The following is a 7,095-nucleotide window of genomic DNA, read 5'->3' on the forward strand; positions in this document are numbered from 1 at the left end:
AAGCAGGCAGAAGGAATTGACGTAGCAGCGTCGCGGAAGGCACTTTTGCGTGGCGCACAGGCGCCGGAACGCCCACCCTGCGTGGGAACGCCCCCATTGTGGGGCTGGGCTTTATAACGTGACGCATCTCCCTAGATGCGTCACATTGTAAATGCCTCGCAGGGATGCGCCACGTTTACGCCGCTGTTGCGTCACGCAAGGCAGCGTAAACGTGGCGCAAGGGGCTTGTAAATCTGCCCCACGTTCTTCTTTTTTTTTTTTTTTTCCAACATTTTCTTTACAAAAAACAAAAACTGCAATATTTAACAAACTACAGATAGAGTTTTGGGGAACTGAACAAAAGCATTGTGAACACAGTGTTGTCATTAAAATTCTTTTAAACATGGAATGTAGCCAAGTCATTTGACTTTCTTTGTATCCAGTATTTAGCGCTTAGGCTCTGTTCCACGCCCCTCTTCCCAGACATCCTCCCCAACCAACCCTGAAACAGTACACAAACGGGTTAAAATGATTAGAATGCACTTAAAAAAAATAATAATAGGCCTGTGTATTTAAATGACACTACAAAAAGAGTCTAAAACTGTGAGGAAAGAACAAGCCCATGAAGTGATTATGGATGGTGACCACAAAGGAATAGTTCTGGGATTTATAAAAACTGCAAAGGGCACAGAATCTAGAAGATATACAGCTCAACCCAACCTTCATTCCTTTCTTTTTCATTAACTATAGGCCCTCCGACCCAAAGACTTCAACTGAAAAGCACTCATTTTATTATTAAAAACAAACAAACTTCAAGCTAGTTCAAATCCCCACAAATCATGAAATAAAAAATCCTGTTTCTATCAACCACGACCATTTAATTACTCTTTTTTTTTAAAATGTGCCACACTGGATCGGTCCATTCCATGCTGTGATCCAGTTACTTGACGTCCAGCTTTGCCATTTCTTGAACATAGATGCCAATGCTCTCACTATCATATAGCAGGAAGTAAATGTTCTTCAGTGTGGAAGAGCTTGAACCAACAAAATGACTCGCAATGGCTCGAAGAATCACCTGGGCTGCAGTCTGCTTAGGAAAGCCATTCCTGCCACTTGGGAAGGTAGGGAAAGCCACAGACTTCAGCTTTTTATCTTCAGCAGCTGAGAAGCAGTTCTTGGCGGTCTTCTCCAGCTGTTCTTCACATTTGTCTGATCCCCACTGAGGAATGTGACAGTGAATGACAAATTTGGCTGCTAGTCCATTGGCCTGGCTGAGGGCAGCTTCTGAGACTTCAAGGGACCCATGGGACTTGCGTAGCTCCTTTACAGCCTCCAGGAATTCCTTCCCGCCAGCCTTCTCCAATGCATTTCCAATATCCTCCTTGAGGTCTATTTCAGCTGAAGTTGGGTGTATGATGCCTTCAACCTTCATGGTGCCAATGTGGCTCAGGTCATTCTGAGTTAGACACAGCTTCTGTCCGAGGAAGAGGCTTTTTGAAGACAGGACCGTGAATCCATCCCCTGGCCCATCTTCGGATGCTGCGTTTGCAGAACTTTCTTTCCCACCATCAGACGACTTTTCCTTTTTTGCTACCTTGCCTTTGGCAGCCTTCTCTTTCTTTGCTGGCTTCTTGGCTGGTGATGGCGTTTTGCTTTTCTTTATCTTCTCAGGAGCTGGGGAGAGGATGGTTTCCCCTTTGCTTCGGGAACCTCGTTTTTTGGCCAGCGACTCCGGCAGAAGTCTAGGCAGGACTCCGCCACTTGCAATGGTTACTCCCTTTAACAACTGGTTCAATTCCTCATCGTTTGCAACAGCTAGAAGAATATGCCTTGGTGTGATACTTCCCTTTTTGTTGTCCCTGGCAGCATTCCAAGCCAATTCCAAGATTTCAGCTGCCAAATATTCGATTACAGCTGCCATATAGACTGGCGCTCCCATGCCTATCCGATACTTGTACGTTCCTTTCCTCAAGTATCGCATCATTCTTGCAACGGGGAAAATAACTCCTGCCGAGATGAACGGGACAGTTTTGTTGTTATCTTCTTCCCACCTCTCACAGACATCTTTATGCAGTCAAGTGCTTGCCGAGGCCCAGATGAAGTCCCTCAATTACTGATGAAACACAAGGTTTAGTTGACGCTGCACCTTATCAGTTTGGAACCCTTCCTCGTCCTTTTCTTTCCTTGTTCTCTGTTTAGATTGCAGGCAACTCGGGTTCTTCTTCACGTAATATGCATGTTAGGTTATCCTTGTGTGCTTGTGCTATATCTATTGAACTCATTGTTAACAAACATTAACCCATAAACTGTGCATCTTTACTAGTAAGTACTGGATTCATGTTCTTTCTAAAAGGTAATTCAGAAAATACTACATCTAAGTTTGAATAAAAATACTGGAGTTTCCCGGTTACATAAAATAAACTTGATAAAACACTACATGATACACCATATGTTAAAGGTATATGGGGAGAGGTCACCCCTTCTAACACAGATGAGAGTAACTTCATGCCAAAGCCCTCAGGGAAAACCTTCCATACAGGCAGTTTCTGTGTATACGCAGACACTGTAGGAATATGGATGATATCAAACAGCAATCCTCCGAACTGAGCACTAATCTAGCACAGAGACAATACCCCGTCAACAAAACAATAAACGCTCAGAAAAGAGCCCAAAATACTAATAGACAGGCTCTCTTTGGAACACAAACCAAACGCAAGACTGACCTGATTACTTGTGTCACCACTTACACTCCAGAATCTAACATGATCAAACAAGTCATCAACAAACACTGGAAAATCCTACAAGTAGGAGAACAAACATTTAGTAAACCCAGGTTCGCCTTCAAGCGCACAGCAAACATCAAAGACTTAGTTATCAACACAAGAGATAGGAGGTAGACTACACCATCAAATACGCTGCTGGATTTGCCTCCCGTTACAGGCCATTATCCCTGCGGACAATGTGTTGTTTGTCCCCTAACAAAAGCCACTAAAACCAAAAAAACATAGGAGTAACATCAGGTGTAGAAAGACCAACAAGATGTGCGCACACTATGCAGAAGTAAACCACACCCCAAATGACCTTTGCTGGACCATCCAGGATTCCTTCCAACACATCACAAAAGATGCACTTTTCAGGAAAGAACAATGCTGGGTTGTCAAACTATCATCTCACACTAGGGGCCTCAATGACGACATCCCTTGGGCAGAACTCAACCGTTAAGGTAATACCCACTGTGCATTAAATTACCTTGATCACCTCCAACCTAAGTGTGCCCCCTACCACCTATACCTGCGTCGGCAGAGGGAAAGACTGCGGCCACGCCCATCACCCTCAGGCCACGCCCCCTCTCCTCTTAGCTTTAAAAAGCGCGCTGAACTACAAGCGCGATCAGAGTCCTGTCAGCTCCTGAGGCGAAAAGCCGGGAGATTTTAACTTGGGTTTTTAACTTTGGTGTGCAATAACTGTGTGTTTTTAAAACTTACTGCTGCTTCCACGTGCATCTTCCCGGCGAGCGGATCTCAGCGCTCACGAGGGATCTTGACACACCTGCGCCGGCAGAGGGGAAGACTGCGGCCACGCCCATCACCCTCAGGCCACGCCCCCTACACAGTATAAAAAGCATGTGCTTCCCCCGGAAGCGCAGCGGACGGGCGCAGCGGGCGCGCCGGTTGCGCGCCTAAGGCAAGCCCGTCTGCGCCCGTCCGCGACCGGATCGCGCCCAGCGCCAGCCATGCTGCCTGTGCACGGTCACACAAACAAAGGATAGTCTGGACCAGTGCTGAGCTACTGTCGCTGAACGCCGCCACTCCTTGTCAGACGCCTGAGCTCAATTTGACAAATCTCGATCTACCCCCTTTTGCTTACTCTGCCAAAAATCACTTGGCGACGTGGCACCCCAAAAAATCGCACTTTCCAAAACAGCAAGCCGACTGACATCTAACATCTCCACAACTCACTTTAGGGCCGGGCTACTCAATTGTAGATCCCTCCCCAAGCATGCTGATGATCTATGCCTGCTGATAGCGGACTCTGAATGGGATGCCATGTTTCTTACAGAGACATGGCTTAACGAAGATAACATGGCGTCCATTTCTCTAGCAGTCCCGCCTGGCTTTAAACTTAGTTTCTCTAATAGAAAGGAAGACAGAAGGGGCGGCGGCGTGGCTATTATCTATAATGATAAATACACATTGGCGTCCTCTACTCCTACCACCTTTCCGGGTATAGAGGGGCTGCACTTCTGCCTTCAAATCACCCCTCAACTGTCTCTGACAGGTCTAATCATCTATAGACCCCCGGACTGCCCGGCGTCATCCTTGTGTGAGCTTATGGACTTCATAGTCCTAAGCTCTCTAGCCCACCCGTATTATATCGTAGCTGGGGATTTTAACATTCATGCCAACAACCCAGACTGTCCACAGGCTACTCACCTTATCACAACGCTGCAAGCTGCTAATCCGCCCGGTGTGTCCCACGCACCGGGCGGGTCACATGCTGGACCTCTTTTTCTCCAACATACTGAATACTAAAGCAAAACCTCCGATACCATTGTTATGGACGGATCATTTTTTAATTACTCTTTCAATCTCACTCTCCTCTCAATCTCAGATTACAGGGAAACGCTCCTATGTGCGGAGAAAATGGGACAACATATCAGCGGACACCCTATGCCCTGCTCTTACAGCAAATCCCCTACTTCTAACCTCTGATGTAAACTCTGATGCAGTATCGATGAATTGCTGGATTGGCAACCTTGTGGATTCCATCGCTCCAGCTAGAATTGCAACGTCGCGCAGAGAATCGCCCTCTGCACCTTGGTTCTCCCCTGAGCTGATGGCCGAAAAAAGCAAATGCAAAAAGCTGGAGCGCCTTTGGCGAGCAAACTACTGTGAATCAGCTAAAACCAGCTATAAAAAAGCCCTTCACGGCCTCCACCTATCCATAAAAAAAGCCAAAAAATTCTTCTTTGCGACTTCCATTCAGCAGGCGGAGCAATCAAGTAAAGAAATTTTTAAGATTGTTCAATCTTTTTTTAAACCCAGAGCCATTGAGACAGAAATCATCCCATCTGTAAGACTTTGTGAAACTATCTCGAATTTCTTTGATACAAAAATAATAAAAGTTTATGATACCTTTACGGACCCCGAGCCTACAGTTATGGCTGACGTGGGAGATACTGAGTCACCCGCCACCTTTTTAAAGCAATTCCATCCTATCACCCTCACTGAGGCACTGAAAGAAATAAAAAAAAATGCAAATCAGGGGCCCCTGATGACCCATGTCCACCTAAGCTCTGGAAAATGATGTCGGACGCAATTGTAGTCCCCCTTTTACATATATGGAACACGTCCATTGAAACTGGTATGTTCCCGGATTGCTGGAAACAGGCCACGCTCCTCCCTCTGAAAAAAAAACCCAACGGTGCGCCGGATGACCTGAGCAATCTCCGACCCATTTCCCTTCTAGCAGCCCCAGGAAAAATGCTCGAAAAGCTGATCCAACGTCAGCTAAACAGCTTCATTGAAGAAAAAGGCGCCTTACATGAAACACAGTCAGACTTTAGGGCCGGTTTTAGCACCGTGACGGCCCTCATTGAGGTTGCTGAGTCGATCAGGTGGTCCTTAGATTCAGGAGCATCAGCTATGTTGGTGCTCCTGGATCTATCAGCCGCATTTGATACGGTGGATCACGGCAGATTGCTGCTGCGGCTGAAGGACATAGGCCTAGAGGACAAGGCATTGAGCTGGCTCCACTCCTACCTCACAGATCGGTCCCAGAAAGTGGCGCTGGGCACCTTCTCCTCTAAGCCTAAACGCCTCTGGTGCGGTGTCCCGCAGGGGTCGGCACTCAGCCCATTGCTGTTTAATGTCTATTTGGCCCCACTTTTTAATTTGATTGCTAAATGGGGGGTCAAGGCAATTTTGTATGCAGATGATACGCAATTAGTCTTCCCTTATAAAGACACGTCGGAGACAGCTTTTAGTAAAATTAGGGGCTGTCTTCGGGATGTGGCTAGCTGGATGAATGCAAATAAACTAAAAATGAATGCTAGCAAAACGAGGTGTTATTTTTTGGAAAACATAAACATCCCCCCCCAAACTTGTGGTGGCCGCCTGAAATGGGCCCAGCTCCATCTCCCGGAACCCAAGCAAAAAATCTGGGAGTAAGATGGGATGAGAATCTCTCCTTCTCGCCTCACATGCAGCAGCTCACTGCCGGCTGCCTGCACAAACTTAGAAATCTTCAAAAATTTCTGTCTCTCCTACCAGTCGAGTGTCGCAAAATGGTAGTCCACGTGACAGTTACATCCCGACTAGACTACTCAAATGACCTCTACCTTGGTCTGCCCAAATATTTGGTGCAACGCCTACAGATCGTGCAGAATGCGGCTGCGAGACTGATAAAACGCATTCCCTTTAGGCATCATGTCTCTCCGCATCTGCACGAGCTACATTGGCTCCCAGTGGCAAGTAGAATAACATTCAAAGCTCTAACCTTGGCGTTCAGAGCGCTAAAAGGTACTTGCCCCAACTATTTAAAACTTAGACTTCCCTGATACCACCAAGAGTGACAGCTGCGATCTAACTCTATGCTTAAGCTAACTATCCCACGTGTGAGGAAAGCTAGACTCTGAGGCAGGTCCTTTTCTGCTGACACGGCGAAACTCTGGAACACCTTGCCCTCTGCCATCCAATCTGCCACGACAGAAGCTAGCTTTAAGAAGCTCCTAAAAACTTGGCTTTTTATGCAATAAAACTTGAATTTTTTTCTGGGCTCTTCGGTCGTTGCTGAAATACTCGTTAGCGCCGGGACACCTCACCCAGAGGTAGCTGTTTGCGCTTTACAAGCATCTGTATTATTATTATTATTATTACCTGGTTAACACCTTGCATTCTCATGACAAGCTCAGCTCGTCATGAGCCACGGTGCTCGTGTGCTCATGACGAGCTGAGCTCGTCATGACCCTTAGAACGCTCGCACGCTGGGCAAATTCCCCTGCTGTGCGAGCGTTCTAATGAAACAGGTGTGGTCATGACGAGCTCAACTCTTCATGAGCACACAACCACCATGGCTCATGACGAGCTGAGCTCGTCATGAGCAAAGGGGCACTGT

The 7,095-nt window shown here is 46.9% G+C and overlaps 1 pseudogene; it reads right to left on the minus strand.

Moving 5' to 3' along the window:
• Positions 1-845: 845 nt before the first annotated feature.
• On the minus strand, positions 846-2,058 carry LOC144819920 (core histone macro-H2A.2 pseudogene; annotated as a pseudogene).
• Between the last annotated feature and the right edge of the window lie 5,037 nt (positions 2,059-7,095).

Source organism: Lissotriton helveticus, chromosome 2_1 (assembly GCF_964261635.1).
Source record: "Lissotriton helveticus chromosome 2_1, aLisHel1.1, whole genome shotgun sequence".
Lineage (NCBI taxonomy): Eukaryota > Metazoa > Chordata > Amphibia > Caudata > Salamandridae > Lissotriton > Lissotriton helveticus.